At 56.9% G+C, this 16627-nt stretch overlaps 1 protein-coding gene across 1 annotated transcript in view; it reads right to left on the reverse strand.

The window, feature by feature from the left end:
- TCERG1L (transcription elongation regulator 1 like) overlaps window positions 1-16627 on the reverse strand; it is a 195287-nt gene that overhangs the window by 70542 nt on the left and 108118 nt on the right. The window lies entirely within an intron of this gene.

The raw sequence follows: 16627 nt of genomic DNA on the forward strand, positions 1-16627 counted from the left end.
GGGCAGGGGAGGTCCCTGTGCTCGCAGGGCGGGGCAGGGAAGGGCGGAGCTGGGAGGCCAGGTGGGGCCACCTACCTCCACCCCACCTTCCTTACCCTGCTGCAGACTCTGGCTTCCTCTGCCGCCGATCCCGGCAAGGAGGCCACGGGAAGGGGCCACACGGGCGGGGACCCCTCGTGGGGCCCTGCATCTGTCCGCGGCGGGCGTCTACACCTGGAACCCTTGGGGCCACAGACCCGGGTCCTGCAGGGCAATCTGTCCCAGAGCCCAGAGGCGGTCAGCTCTGACCACCGGGCCCCGGGGCAACCGTGACCACCAGCAGGGGACACGCGTGAGGGCCCGGCAACCCCCAATATGGGTCCACCTCCGGATCGGCCCTGGGGAGGAACCATCAAGCTTTCATTGAACTGGGAAACCGAACCTGAGTCAAGAACATTCCAAGCTCACGGGCAGCGGACACATTTTATTGTCGCTCACGGAGATAAGCAGAGCCCAGGGCCGCGCCGACATCTCCAGAACCCGTAGGGATTGCCGCCCAAGGCCCGTTTCTCGTCCAGGTGTGAGGAGCAGTGGGGAGCCTGGGCACCCAGGTCTCTGCGGGTCCACGCAGGCCTGTGCCGCCACCCGCACCCCCAGCCCCACGGCACGGAAGGCGGCGGGGCCTCACGTCCACGCAGAGGGAGCGGCTAAATGGGGGAAATCACAGACGCGGCAGCAAAACACAGCAGAAAGTGAGGCGCTGCCCGGGAAAGCGAAGGGGAGACAAGCAGGACTCAGTTTACCGAATGTCTCAGGAGGGTGGGTTTCTCACCCTGAAATCACAGGACCACTTCCGTCAGTGTTTTATGTCGTACGCGGGGATGACGCGTCCTCACGTTAATGATGCCTGATTCACCAGCGTCAACGTCAAAGCCCCTTCCATCCACACTTCCTCCCGCGGCTGCGCACTCCCCGCTCTACTCCGTGGAGACCATCTGTGCGCAAAGACTCACGATCTAAACATCCGGCTACCTCAGCCATGTTGTCTTCCTCTGCTGGCACCAGCCAAGAAGCAACTGCGGGCGATTCAGCTAGATCACGGGCACACTTTCCGGATACCCTGTCTCCCGCACCCATCCCAGGGGCCCCTGCCTGTAACAAGACCCCAGACCCCAGGGATCCCCATCTGGGCTGCAGCCCATGGCCCCTCGATCCGGCCACCCACCAACTGTGCTCGAGACGGGAGAGGGCTCGTCCAGGAGGCCTCTGAGAAGCAGGTCTGGAGCCCCCAACTCCTCTCCCACCAGCAGCGGAGGAAACAGGGTTGGGAGAGAGTGTGCAGCCAAGTCTGGGTGTGGGCGGGGGGATGTCTAGATGGGCCAGAGACACGAGTGGGCCTGTGTCAGGGGGACCGTGGAGGACAGGAGGACCCACGGACGGCGGGTGTCCCAAGGAGCCAGGAGACAGAAGCAGGTCGCCCAGCTGCACTGCTTCTGAGCCCTCAGGGAACAGCGTTAAAGGGGCTCCCAGAGCCGCCAGGTGGGGCCCCAGACCCATGCTCCTTGTTGCGCGAGGGAGGCCACAGAGTGAGCTGAGCCCACCCTCCTGTGTCCCCGTAGAACCCAGCCCAAAGCAGGCCTGAGGGGCAGAAAGACTCTGACTTGGAGCAGAGCCCCGCTCTTGGGTGATGGCCCGGGACTCCACCTGTTTAGTTACGGCACTGAGCCTGGCTTTGTGGCTAGGGATGAGGGGACGGAGCCAGGCCTGAAGGGGCCGTGCGGGGAGACGAGATCGGGTCTCATTGTGCATGACGGACTCCACGCCCCCCTGTGGTGTCTCCGCAGAAGGTCACAGCACTCGTGAACCAGGATGCGCATCGCTGACTTCTCCGCATGAGAATAGACACACACATCGTGGAAAGTGTGCTAGGAGACCTGACCATGGGCTGGGGTTCGCCCAGCTAATCTCAAATGCAAGTTGCCTTACTGAGGTTTAGTCCCTCATTATCTCAACACAACATGAAAATAGTTGAAAATAGTTGATCTTGGTGAAAATCAGCTTCCGGAATCTGGCTTTGGAGGTAATGGATTTGCACGGCTCCCTGTGACTGGCTCTCTGAGGCCGGGGAGATCATTTCAAAGCCCCGCATCACAGCCCCAGACCCCAGACTCTGCGGGACACGTGCTCCCACAGAGTCTGCATCTTCTTACAGTCCTGGGTTTGCAGCCGCCCGCGGCACCGTGGGCTCTCACGCGTGATCGGGTCGGCGTCTGGGCCGTTCCGCCGTGGAAATGCTTGCTCTGCGGCTCCCCGTGGGCCACTTGTGGGGTCTGCTCTGACAGGTTCACGGACTCCCTGCTCTGGGCCTCTCCACAGACTCTGCTGATGTCATAAAACACTCCCCGGGGTGTCAGAGAGAACGAGTTTATGGAGGGAAATGTACCAGCCGTGATAGCAGAGGCACCGAGGCCCCCGGGGCCCGTGCTGTGTTTCGCCCACGGAGGGAGGCGGGTGCTCAGAACTTTCAGGGCTATCTGCCTATTAATCATGCCCAGCTCCGCGATTTGAAGTGCTCTCAAATGGCCTGCGGTTCAATTTTCCTCCCGGCCGGGCTGAGAGGCGAGTGGGCCTGGAAGGACGGACGGAGGAAAGGTGTCTGCTGAAAATCGCCACGTCCGTCAACTGACAAGCAGTTATTTGCTGCTTGTGTGGAGTCCGCACAGCCCCGGTGCTGGTGGGGGAGGTGCGGGGCAAGTGAGGTGAGCAATTATACGTCCGTCAGGGTGACCCGAGGAGACCACGGAGGAGGACGCTCAGAAGGCGAGCAGTGGCGGTCATTTAACCCCTTGGAAAAAACCGAGGTTTCCGGCCCCAGATCAAAGGCAGCTCTCAGGGCACAGGATGGGGCAGCAGGCCTGATGGGAGCTCTGCCCTCCATTCAGCAGACGCTACACATATTAGATAAAGCACTAGGCTTTTTTAAAAACATTCAAAAAACTGTTTTTTTTTTAAATTATTAAAATGAACTGCAGACAAGTCAAAAGTGCCTAACTTACCAAAAAGATACGAGAAACGTATCAGTATCTCCTCATCCACAGGAAAATTCTACATTCAGTCTAGTTCCAACTCAGTAAGTATTGACCTCTCTTGCTCTGAGGCTCTCCATCTACAAAATAAACTAACCTCCTGAGTGTCTTCCGGTCTGGGGACTCGAAGAGTCATCTCCATGCTGGGAACTCTTGGGGGTATATCTCAAGGAAAGAGAAGTGACCTTGGGGGGTATGGTGAGAACAGTCTTTGGGGTTCCTGCTGGGGAGAAGGGCCAACTCTGGAAAATGGATTAACCCCAAGGAAGAGGGCAGGAGAGATAACTAACCGTTCCTATTCTGAAAGCCAGTAATGACCTCTGATGGACGGTTCCTTTGGAACCCACCCTCTCCGATGGATTTGGAATTAAGTGGGAAGTCTCCTCGTAGGCCGAGGGACCCCTAACTCACCCACGTCTCCCCCAGGGTGCCACGAGGTTGAAGGGGACCGCGAGACATCCTGAGTCCTCTGGCTGTTGCAGACCATTGGCCGTACAGGAAGAAGATCCACATCAGCGACCCACCACGCACGCCGGCCTCAGCCTGCAGCATGCTGGACGTCAGCCGTGAGACGGGTTCAACAGAGGCCCACGGCGGGGGAGCTGTGCCTACACACAGGTGTCTCCTCCCAGTGGCCTCCACTCCCGAGAAGCCTGTACATGTGGGTGTCAGGGGACAGACACCCCTGCAGTCACGGCGGCTCCGTTGTCTGTGTTTGCCACAGTCTGGCGACCTCATTTCCACGTTTGAATGTTCTCACCTCCGAGAGCAGATAGTTCATCACGTGCAAACAGCAGTGTCTTATGGAGAATAATGGGTGTTATTTCCACCTTGCACACGGTCTCCCCACAAGCACCATCTTGAAATTATCTCCCCGACGCTCGAGCAAAGCAGGGGCGATCATCTCGTTTCACATGTAAGGAAAACAGACCAGGTGAGCCGTTTCCCAGGTTACAAAATAACCCATCAGGGAGGGCAGACTTGGTTTGTCAATTTAAATGGCATCGGGCTCCCCTAAATATCTGACAATAAAATAAGGAGAAAAGTGCAATTGATGGTTAAGATAATAAAAATGACAGACTCTGGCCTGTCGTACATGGTTCTAAACGAGGCTGGGAGAGCACGTTGGTTTTCAGAGTCCGCTTCCGGGGAACTAACGCCTCGAAGGGAGACCCCGCCCCTCCCCGGGAAAGTGGGGCTTCCCCTTGACTGCTGCCCCGTGGTGAGTCAGCAGGGGCTGCCGGTCCAGGGTGCCGACGGACAGACGGATGCAAGCAGGAGAGGCACGGACTCCAGAGGCTGAAAACAGGTGGGGTCCCAGCCTTGGCAGAGTGACGGGGGAGCGGCTGTGACGGCCTGGAACAGGAGGTCGCTCCTTCCGTCCCTCTGCCCTTCATCGTGCCGCCCGCCCCGAGGAGCCCCTCACCCCGTCCCTATGGGCCTTAACAAGGTCACCACGGAAGGACGAGCCCTGCTGTGAGGACTGTGCGGAAAGGGCAAGGCTGAGCGGCTGCCCTCGGGTTCTCAACCCCCAGCTCAGGGGCCGGAAGGCGGAGACGGAGACCCACGTTCCTGGGAACCTCCCCGCCGTGCCGGCAAGCTGGGCAGTCAGCGTGGCCGCGCACAGAGGAGGCAAAGGTCACGGGGATCCCGTTCTCCTATCCCCTCCTCTCACCAGGGACACCCAGGCCGGGTCTCCCACCCTCTCCAGCCGCGTTACCATACAGAGTGGCCGCCCCGGCCGGGATCAGGAGGCCACGAGTCAACGTCCCCGGACACCTGGGAGTGTGGCTGCCTGGGTGTGAAGACGAGGCTGCGAATGTCCACTCCCAGCAAGCCCACGCCCCGGCAGCAAAGGCAGAAATCCTGAGGTTAGCCAAGTTTTGGCCGTTTGCTCAGTCTCATGGGGACGGAAAGACCCGGTAAGTGCCGGGCAGCGGAGCCTCGGAGACCGTGACCTGGAGCCTGCTCGGCGGGTACGGCATCGGGAGGCCGGGACAGCACGTGCAGGGAGGGCCTAGGGTGCAAAGGGTCACTCGAAGGGGCCAGGGGTGTCAGAAACCTGCTGTGTCCTGGCCCGCCTTCCTGTTCCCCCAGCAGAGGCTGCCACATGAGGTCTAAGGGCACCTTCTGGAACTCTGCTGCAACTGAAGACTATTTTCCTATAAAAGGCAAATCATTTCTGAGTCCTTCTAAATTTTTCACGGACAGTGATTCCCAGAGTTGACAAGCTGCGTAGAAAATGAGTTTTCTACCTGTTTGTAACATCCTGGATCTCACTTTGCAGGAACAAAGGGTTTTAAAACACTCAGTTTAGAGGCCGTGAGCTTGGCTGTGACATGTTTTCACCCTGGTGACGGGTTTCTGTCCCCTCCGTCCCCCGCCAAGCTCCCACACCTGCACGTGCAGATTCTGCTGCTGGTCTGTGTGGGTGAACAAGGAGCTGATGTCACCCCTGTGGACACGATGGGTCATCCTCACCAGATGATTCTAGAATCCGAGCCCCTGCAGGCTCTGATGAAGGCAGGCTTGTGATGGGGCACGCCCACCTTACAACGGGATTACGTGGAAGAGGCCAGGCTGTGGAATGCTGGTGGGGACAGCGCGGCTCCCCTGTGTCCGGCAGGAGGCAGAGAGGAGTGGGCAGTGCCCCTCTCGCCTGGACGTGGTATTCTGGCCCAAGGGGAGGTCGGGGTCTTCCAGAGGAATGGCTCCAATGCTGTGCCACGGCCGGAGACCTACTCCAAAGTCAGCGGGGCCCCGAGCAGAGCAGGTCGGCACCCAGGAGCATCTGTGTGGGGAGGGACCGGGAGGGCCAGTGCCCGAGCCACCTCGCTGACCCCAATGAACATGTGTTCGGTGAGTGACCGAGTGACCCACAGGTGAGTCCCACACAACTTCAAAACCTATGTCCGGGGGCGCCTGGGTGGTGCAGTCAGTTAAGCGTCCGACTTCAGCCAGGTCACGATCTCGCGGTCCGTGAGTTCAAGCCCCGCGTCAGGCTCCGGGCTGATGGCTCGGAGCCTGGAGCCTGTTTCCGATTCTGTGTCTCCCTCTCTCTCTGCCCCTCCCCCGTTCATGCTCTGTCTCTCTCTGTCCCAAAAATAAATAAACGTTGAAAAAAAAATTAAAAAAAAAAAAAAAAAACAAACCTATGTCCGAAGCTATAATTATTATCCAAAAGTAAGGATATTAAAGGCAAGAGGGACACAGTGAAGGAGAATTTCCATGAGAAAGGAAGCTGCAAGCCCTCTGTCCGCTATGAGGTGGACTTTGCCACCAACTCGGACCAGGAAGAGGACAGGAACGGAGCAGGTGGAGACAGGGGTGCGGAGGGGCCTGTGAGTGGCACAGGGGTGACGTGGAGACAGGCAGGGTGGGGGGAAGAGAGGGAGACGGACTCCTGTCACCCGCAAACCATCGTTTACGTCCCCTTGGGCTCCGGTAGAACGTGCCGCAAAAGCCCAGCGTCCGAGCTTTTCCAAAAAGCGCACCCGTTTCACAGTCCGGCTGCATCACCCTCGCAGCACCTACCCGTCCGGGCCGCGCAGAGTGACGGCCTCGGAAGGCCGAGGTCACCGCCTCGCTCCCTCCACGCGCACGCGTGCCGTTCCGCCAGACTGGCCCCGCGAGGTCACGGCAGCGCTGGTCACGGCGGTTGCTCCGGGGACTTGAGCTGCTTGGGTGTCCCCTGAGACGGACGCTGCCCCCCTCCACGCACACGCGTGCACGGAGACAAGGCTGGTTTGGGGATGGCTTCCTAGCCGTCCCAGAGGAGACATTCGCTGGCCGCGGTCCCCTGCTCAGTTAGTAACTCTCAGGCCCACACGGCCGGAAAGGAATGGAAGAAAAGTTGTCTCTGTTAGGAAAACCACGCATGCCACGCGCTGCTTCCGAAACACAGACGACATCTGTGAACGCTGCCCCAAAGCGCGTCTTTAGCGGGAGCCCCTCCTCTGGCCCCGAGGGCACAGCGCCACGTTCGCTTGCGTTCTTGCTTCCTCGGTGGGTCGGGGGCAGGGTGCGCGGTCCCACTCACATCCGCACGCCTTCCAAGGCCCCAGCCAACACCTGCTTCTGGGGCGCCGAGCGGGTGAGCAGGCAAGGGGCCCGGAGACGTGACCCCACAAGGCTGCGGGGCCAACAGGCTTCCCCTTCTGCACCCCCGTCGAAGCGTTCGAGACCCACCCGTCTGTGTTCTTCAGTCTTTCACGAGGCCCGCACCCCAAACGGTAGCCACCCAGCCCCTCCGGCCTCTGGGGTCAAGCAGTTCCCCTTGTCTCCTCTGCTGACAGACCTCGGCCTGTGGCCATCTCTAACCTGACCAGCCTGTCCGTCTGGGACAGCCGCCCCCGGCCCTCCACCCTGAGCCCTTCTCAGGCCTCCTGGCGGTCTCCTCAGAGCTTTCACAAACCCAGGGCCTCGGGTCCGCCCCTGGGCTGGCAGACCCTCGCCTCACCCCAGTGGAGGTTTCCCGGGCTAACGCAGGAAGGAGAAAGCTGGCGCGAGGCCCTCGAAGCGGCTTTGGAAAAGGCCGGCTCGCAGCGTGCACACCTCTTCCCGTCAGCCGAGCCGCGATCGATGTGAAAATGAGCCTCTTGTGGCTCTGGAGTGCTGCTTGAAAGGCCGGGGCTGAGTGTGCTTCCCGGGGCCTCGCCGAGAAGGCGGGGCTCCCTGACCTCGTGCACAGGACACCGCCGAGAAGGCGGGGCTCCCTGACCTCGTGCACAGGACACCCTGCTCTCACAGGCTCTCGCCTGGATTCGGAAACTGGCTGTGGAGACACCGGGGCACGCGGCGCGGAAGCCCCCAGTCCCGCAGACCCGCTGCTAAGCACCCGCCCCGGCATAAATGCTCCCAGGTTGACGATCCGGTTTTCCACACTCGATGGCTCTCTTTTATCAAGTTAAATAACAGAATCAACAGATGGGACTCTGCTGCGCACTCCAAAGAGCCACAAATTAATTGTTTAATGAGAAAACAAAGCCGTTCTGATAGAGCCGCGCAAAGCTCCGCATCGGACTCCAGTGTTTAATAGCTCAGATGTGCTCGTGAACGCGTGTTTGTGTCCCGCAGGGACGTGCTCCCCTCGAGGGACAGGAGTCCAGCCCTATGGCAGCCAGTAAGTGTCATGCGTGGGGGCTCGGGGCCCCCAGAATCACACGGCCCCTGGCTCTGCCTACGGTAGGAACAAAGCAGGTCTGTGCGGGGTGAGCCAGGCCCACCCCGCCCAGCAGGCCCACCCCGCACAGCCAGGCCCGCCACGACCCTGCGGCCCCCTGGGCTCTGAGCCGCACCTGCGGGTGGCCCCTGGCCAGGACGCTCTGTTTCCTTCTCCGGGTTGTGGAGACAATCCGTGCCATGACTACGGGCAGGACTGGCTTAAGTTATAAACAAAGAAGCATCAAAACGTGGATCATTTCAGTCGGTTTTCAGACTTTTCTTTCAATTTGAGAATAGTTAAACAGGGGTATGAAGAATGAGTCCCTCAGAGCGCCCTGTGTCCTGGAGAGCGTGGCCCCTCCCTCCCCCAAAGGCCACAGGCAGCCTGGGGTCCACCCTGGTGGTGGCATCTCCAACCTCATGACCCTGAAAGTTCAGGCAAGGCCCCGCCCACCAATGGGGCCACCACGAACAGCTGGGGTCGGGGGTTCCCAGCAAGCAACCTCTTCCAATCCCAGGTTACTGAGCAAGGACCACGCAACATACTCGATCTGGGTTTTGAGGTTCATGACAACTTTGCCAGTCTATGATCTACAGCAAGGGAACAGAACCCTAAACAATACAGCACCATGAGTTGGCAATAGTTTATGGGATGGTCTCTCTGTGAGGTCACAGCCCACACACCCCTAGGGGTCCCGCCACAGAGGGGTGACCACCATTTTCATCTCTGTGCCCCCGGACAGTGGTCCTCCCCAAAGACAAAGGGTTTACTGCTGTTTCTTCCTCTCTTGCCCCGAAGCTGGTGCCCGGCACTGCCCTGCTCTAAGCACCGCATGAGGTGTGAGGGGGAGCGAGGGACAGGAAGGGCACGTCTGAGGCCAGCGTGAACTTCGGCGGTCAGCGGTGAGTGGCCAACCGACGTGTCGCCAGGGCGCCTGGGGGAGGCCAGGCCAGTGGGGCGGGCAACTTGCACACACAGTGAGCACGGAGAGAGTCCCCAGGACATTCCACGGAGACCCCACGATGGGAAGGCGTGAGGACAAGGGGGCAGGAGCGCCACATGGAGACAAGGAAGAGCAGAGGCAAGGTCCCAGAGCCAAAGTCCCCTGTGTCAGCTCCGACCCTGGGGCGGGGCGGTTGGAGGGGTGGGGCCAGCAGGGAGCCAGGCCCCCCACTGCCCAGCGGAGCAGTCCCCTCCCCACATCTGCACGTCCACGAGCATCAAGAGACGGAAAATGTGAGGACAGTGACTGGGGCCAACGTAGACAATGCTTTCAGGATACATCACGCGTAGAATGTTCCTGTTTCTGCACGTAACAAAAGTGACTCAGCTTTATTTTCACACTGAAAATTATTTTTCAAGCCCCCTAATTACTGTTCCTATTACTTCCCAGATAAAAGGAACCTCGAGGGGGGCCTACAACATCCGTGGCCGCGTTCTCACAATGCAGGAACTGAGTCTTGCAGCCATACGGTTCAAATACTGCCTTAACGCTGTGGTGATGCAGGCGCGGGTTATCTGAGGCTTCAGATGTTCAAACATCTCCAAAGCACCTTTTTGTAACCTTTAGTTACAAATGGAAGAGAAAGCGTGATTCAACATATGCATACTTTAAATTACATCATTAAGTTTTACCAAACGGGAACATTTCTGTAGAACGATGGGATCCAACATTAAAGCAATTGTAACATGATAGGGAGGTTTGCGCTCCGTACTTCTGGAACAGGAATCATGATCGCTGAGTGTGTCCAGTCATGGCCGGGCTGTGGCTGCAGGCTCAAAGTGGGTGTGGGGCTGGGTGGGGTGTCTGGGTTCAAGAGCGCCTGCTGGCTGTATCTCCTGACAGGCCCTTCCGCGCTCAGGCCAGGAAGGGCACGGCGCCCCCCAAAGTCACTGCCCCGTGAAACTGACCGGTCTGCCCCCCCACCCCCCACTGCTCCGGGTCGGCCCAGCTGGGACTCCCCAGTCCTCCAGCCCCACCACAGACGGAGCCCGGCCTGGGAGGACAGAACTGCGCTGGGGCTCAGCGAGGAACCCCCTCCCCCTTCCCTGGTCGAGGAGGCCCAGGAATCAGGGAGGATGGGGCAGCGGCTGACGCATCCTCAGGGACCAGACTGGACAGGGGCTCAGCACCCAGGCTGGGCCTGGGAATCAAGGCTCAGCTCAGCCACTTCCTACCCCGAAGTATGGGGACGAGGGGCGGAGGGCAGGCCGCCAAGGAATGTGCCCCTTTGGCGTGTGGATTATTTCGAGCCAAAGACCATTAAGGCCCAAGGAACAAGAAAGGCCATTGATCTCCCCCTTCACTGCCCTGGGGAGTTTAAACAGGGGTCTGTACCAGGAAGACAGCTCTTCCCAAAGGTTTTTACATAAGAAAGACTTCTCCTCACACGGCCCTGCAAACACCTGGGATTCCCACTCCCCATGAACTGTCCTCCCTTGGAAGCCGGACCCCACCCCTTGTCCTTAGCTCAAGGGGGTACGTAAGCCTCTACCGCCTGACGCTGGAGGGGCCTCTCGCGTCCTCGTGGGGCTCCGGTCCACACAGGATCAAATCTGTGTTTCTCCTGTTAATGTATTTTACGCCAATGTAACTGTTGGATGAGCCAAGAACACAGAAGGGAAGGTCTTCCTACTCTCCAGGGAGAATCACGTCCCTTCCCTGAGTTTCAGTGTTCCCAACAGAATGGGACAAACAATGTTCGAGCTCTCATATCAGAATACCACACGTCGAGGGGACTGCAACAGTTCCAGAGGCTGGGAGTTCCAGATCTAGGTGCTGGCGTTGTGCGATCCTGGGGGAGCCTGGGCCTGGCCGGCAGGTGCCACCTCTTGGTGCACCTTCACACGGCAGAGGAAGAGTGCTTTCTGGCGACCCTTCTTACAAGGGCACTGATGCCATCGTGAGCGCACCCCCCCCACCAAGACCACATCTAAAGCTAATGAGCTCCCAAGGGCTCCACCTTCAAAACCATCACCCTGGAGGCTGGGGTTCAACATGCGAGTTTGGGGAACACGGGCATCCAGTCCATACACAGCCACAGGGAAGATCCCGGTGACAGGCAGTCCTCGGCCACGGCCGGCATGCACGCAATGAGGTTCTAACAATTATGGCGGCAAAGTCATCCTAAAGCAGCTTCACCTGGGGTTGGGCGAGCACAAAGGACCCCTGTGGATCCACAGCAGAGGGGCTCTCCGGGCCCCGGCTCCCCCCATGGTAAACTCGGGCCCCTTGGGCCCTTTGACAGATGCAGCCTGTATCTCCAGCAGGCTCTTTCAAAAACTTGTCGTTGCAACTATTCTTTTTAAAAAAATTTTTTTTTCAACGTTTATTTATTTTTTGGGGACAGAGAGAGACAGAGCATGAACGGGGGAGGGGCAGAGAGAGAGCGAGACACAGAATCGGAAACAGGCTCCAGGCTCCGAGCCATCAGCCCAGAGCCCGACGCGGGGCTCGAACTCACGGACCGCGAGATCGTGACCTGGCTGAAGTCGGACGCTTAACCGACTGCGCCACCCAGGCGCCCCGCAACCATTCTACCACAAAGAGTTTAAGGGAAACGTTGACAGTTCCTTTCAAATGTATTGGGAAAGAGCACCCAATCCTCCCAAAGCATCCTGGCTGTACTAAAATGCAGCCGGGTATCAGGACGCAGAAACCAGTGGTCCTCTGACGTAGCAGTGAGTCTAACCGTGCGCAGGTGCCAGCTTTCCCAGGCTTTGAATCAAGCCCCCTGCTGAATGTCCTAGACCCTTCCCCTGGCCCCGGGGCTCCTTGTGAGCAGACATAAGAAACAAGTCCTGAAGAATTTTCTCACGGGTCCTAAGAGCTGCGTCCGGCACTGGCATCGTACGGCAGAGATGAAACACGTATCAAGGGGACATCACAAGACCGTGGGAGGGTGCCCTCCTCACCCGGCGTCTTTCTGGTCCCCGCACCTGCCTGGGGGTGGGGGTGGGGCGGGCACCGGCTGGACCCCATCACGTACATAAATTGAAAGGATTAGCGTTTATTTAAAAAAAATGTCTTAGCTATAAATCATGATTTGTGATACATTCGTCCTGACCGAACTCATTTGCATGGTTTCAATGAACAGATACTTACCGGGGTGTATGCCCTGTGCACAAAAGTTGTGTTTCTCGTAACTCTATGTGCCTGAAAACAGCAGGAGACAGTAAAGGACGGTCGGAGGCCACCGCACATCCGATCGTGGTGGCCCAGCTCACGTGCCTGCCGCCCCAGCACTCGCAGTCAGCTTCTCCGAAGAGCTGATTCAGAGTCCGCTCGGACTCTGCGGTCGCATCTATGTGAAAATGCAGCCCTCACCTAGCTGATCTATGCTCACGCTTAGATGTAATAAAATGAATAGTGCACTTCCCATTTCAGTTGATGAAACTAACTCAGACTTTCTAAAAAAACCCAACTTCCTTCAAGTATTTTCTTTATTTTCAGAAGGGAAGTTATTCCAGTCATTTGATACAAATGGCTTTAATTAGTTTGAAGGCAAATGTAACCTTTAACAAATACAGGCTGGGGATCGCTCGTCGTGTGCTGAGGGATTAAAAAACAGTGCTGCACGCACAGTGATTTGTGATGTGAGCCTGTGTGATCTGATTCGGTGGCGTCAGAGTAAACCCCCGTCCCCCGAAAAGAATGATACCCCCCACCCCCGCGGAGGCCACGGGAAGCCGGCCCATCTGCTCACGCACACAAACCCAGTTTTACAACACGGGGCGCCGGGAGCAGGACACCCAGCGCGTCTGTGTTCTGCGCACTCTGGTGGCCTGAAAATCAGACTTGCGCTGCCTTGGAGAATGGTAGATGCCTTCTAAGGAACCTGCATTTTTAATGACTTTCTTGTAAAGGTATTAAAAATGAAAAACAGTTAATCCTACTCTTGCCATGGAACACGTGGTAAAAGGAAACCTTCACCTCGGAAATACTCAAATGAAGTCTTGAGTCGACCTTCCCCCGGCTCCCCGGGGCAGGTGCCACAGCGGGCAGCTCTTCGTGGACTAGAATCATTGACCAGCACATCTACTGCACGTCTGACCGTGGACCCTTTCAGTGGCACCCCCTCCTCTCAAGACAGACTCGAATCCCCTCCCTTCCCCTTCAGCATCTTGTTCTCTAGGAGCCCCCGCTGCCTGAACCCCCTCCCCAGAACAAGGGTTCCAGTGCTTTCCACACCTGCTCCGTGCAGAACGCCTTCCCCACCCCTCCCCCGCACACAGCTCAGCTCTCCTCCTCCCTGCGACTGTCCGGGACCCTCCACGGTGAGCCAACTTCCTCGCTCTGCCCTCCGCTCTATTTCTCACGTTTTTACAGACTGTACTAAAATTGTTGGCTAATGAATCTCTCCTTCTTGGGAGATAAACTCCCAAGGCAGAAACCATGTCTTAGCATTTTTGTCCATCGTGCACCTGCACGGGAACTGGGGGTTTCACGGGGATCACCCAGCTCCATTAGCCAGAGTGACCTTTCTACCTCGGTGACCATTCCTTCTCTCTGCATCTGGCCAGGCCGGGCTGCGGGCTTTTCCATCTCACCCGCTATCTGTGCCTGTGTCTGTGTCTGTGTCTGTCCCTGTCCCTGTGTCTGTGCTTGTGTCTGTCCCTGTCCCTATGTCTGTTTCTGTGTCTGTCCCTGTCCCTGTGTCTGTTCCTGTGTCTTTGTCTGTGTCTCTCCCTGTGTCTGTGTCTATCCCTGTCCCTGTGCTTGTGCCTGTGTCTGTGCCTGGGCCTCTGTCTGTCCCTGTATCTGTCCTGGATGTTACCGTTTCCTAGAATTTGTCTCCCTTTCTGCCTGACAGCCCTTGTCCTCTGTGCAGTAGAGAACGCCAGTACTCCTGTCCTCTGCAAAGCCTTCCCATAGATGGCTACAAAGAGTAAAGACCTTATTGTCCTTCTGTATTTTCAAATATATATATTTCTATTCTAGCATATCACATTTAAATGACTCATTTCACGTCTGTGAGCTCTCCGAAAACAGAAGCCATGTCTTTTAATCTTTAAATCTACTTTAAATCAACTGTGTGATGGATGCAAAATAGATGCTTAATGAATGCTGGATGGCTGATTACATTTGTACTCAAATGAATGAACAACCACCCTCTGGAAGAGAGAAGCGGGCTTATCCATCTGCCCCCTCCCGTGTGCAGAGCAGTCAAACAAAAGAGAAACAAATCAGCAAATAAACAAGAAACTGGACACAAAATTCTGCAGAAGCCAAGGCAGCTAGTGTGGGGATTCTCCATTCCAGAGAAACACCGATCGTTTACAGGTCCCACCACCGAATGGCTACCTCCCAGCACACCCAAACTCCAGCAAGATCTGCCTCTGGACGCTCCCTGAGGAGACCGAAGTCGTAGTCAACTTTGTACCGGCTGACTCTGAAGGCCGAACGGGCAGCCGGGGGCTGCCAGACACCTGAGCACGTCTGCGGCACGAAAGAACGAGGCCACCCGTGGGACACAGGTTGGGGGGCAGCGGACCTCACGTAACAGAGGAAAACGTGAGTGTTCTTATTAGGGTCTGCTCATGCTTTGCATGGCGCCCTCAAAGGGGGTTAAGAAACTGCTGTATCCATGAAACAAGAACAAAATGCTGCCAAAAATAACTCTCAGAAAACATAACTAATCCCTGGGAACAAATATATAAAGGCGGTAATACACGTTATATTCTATTACGTATAGATACACACACACACACACACACACATATATATATATATATATATATCTATATATCTTTCCTAGTATATTTACATATACTTCTATTCCAGCTTACACCTATATGTGTAATACAGATATGACTTTATATTAATATATGTGTATATACATAAGAAAGACCATATTAACTATCTCCAAATAGAGAAGAATGTGATCGAGACTTTTAAAAAAGACAGAAATGTGACCTTGGGTTTGGCAGTGGGTTACTGGCTAGGACACCAACAGCACGAGCCACAAAAGAAAAAAAACTGATAAATTGTACCTTCTCCAAAATGAAAAACTTGTATGCATCAAAGGACAGTGTCAAGGACGTGACAAGAGCCACGGGATGGCAGAAGATATTTCCAAATCACTTCTCTGAAAAGGGTTGAGCATCAGAATATACAAAGAACTGTTACAACTTAACAAGAAGACAACCCAATTCAAACGTGATTTGCTCAGAAGGCCCCAGACCCGCCCGCCTCTCGGCACTGGGAGCCCCGCAGGCACCCTTCCCTTGCAGCCTGCAGCCTCCCTGCACCCTGACACGCACTCTGGCCCCCCACAATCACGCACGCCCACCAGACACACACCACAGCACCACAGGTAACCAGAAGGACGGGCCAAAAGCACTTTGGATGGAGGACCCATGTCCCTTAATACAGACGACAGTGACTTCATTGACGGCAGGGCGTGCCAGTCAAGGACGCCATAGCCCCCACCCAGCCACCCGTGCAGGAGGGTGTGAGGCACGGAGGGGCGAGGACGGGAGTGGCAGGTATTTGCTAGGGCTCATCCAGGGCTGCTCTGGACACTCCCGTCGTCTGATGTCCAGGGGGCCCGGCCGTGAGCATTCGGTCTGGCGCTCCGCTCTGCTGATATTCAACTCCATGGCCTTGTTAAGGACTGGCCCTCATCCCCACCCCCCCACCCCTGCTCAGTGCTGGGTGTTTGCTAGGAGGAGGTGTGTGTGCCCTGCGTTCTGTCCATTCCACAAGGAAAAATTAAAGGCCGAGATAATCTGCCCCTTGCGGGTCTCCTCGGTTCTCCCTCGAATTTCCCAACTTCCTTCCGCCCCCCTCCCCCATCACCCATCTGCCAGAGACAAAACAGCCCTGCGTGGGATGTCTGGGCCACGTGAGCGCCCCTGCGGGCCCATGCAGCACCTCTACGAAGCGCTGGATCCCGCTGCCACTTTGGGGCACTTGGGGTGAGCCCGTCAAAAGAAGGGGGAGAGCCACAAGGTCCCCGGCAGAGGGCAGCGCCCCACGCGGCCCGCACAGCCACTGCCCCTTCCTGGCTGGTCTCCGGCCTGGAGGGGAATCGGTCTGGAAGTGAGTCAACGTACGCTCTCCTCCTGGGAGGCATCGTCTCCGCTCCGTCCCCAGCACACACCTTCACCGCCCACCTCTGGTGCAATTAGAGCCCTGAGCTCACGGCTTTTGACAAGAAGGAGGACTCGGCAGTCCTGGCGGTTAATTGGCGGTGTTATTTATGGGCCTTGAATGCTCCTGAAGTTCCCTGGCCGTTTCTGATGCAATTAGCTTCACTGATGGCAAGGTTTATGAGTTGAAATGGTGGAAATCTAAGTGCCGCCTGATACAACAGGACACGATAAAATATGGGCACACGCTGCCAGTTTCCACGCAGAACATCGAGACAAGGGGCTTCAAAGTTTTTACGGGAAG

This window comes from Puma concolor, chromosome D2, assembly GCF_028749965.1.
Source record: "Puma concolor isolate L17-30 chromosome D2, mPumCon1.1.hap2, whole genome shotgun sequence".
NCBI classification, from domain to species: domain Eukaryota; kingdom Metazoa; phylum Chordata; class Mammalia; order Carnivora; family Felidae; genus Puma; species Puma concolor.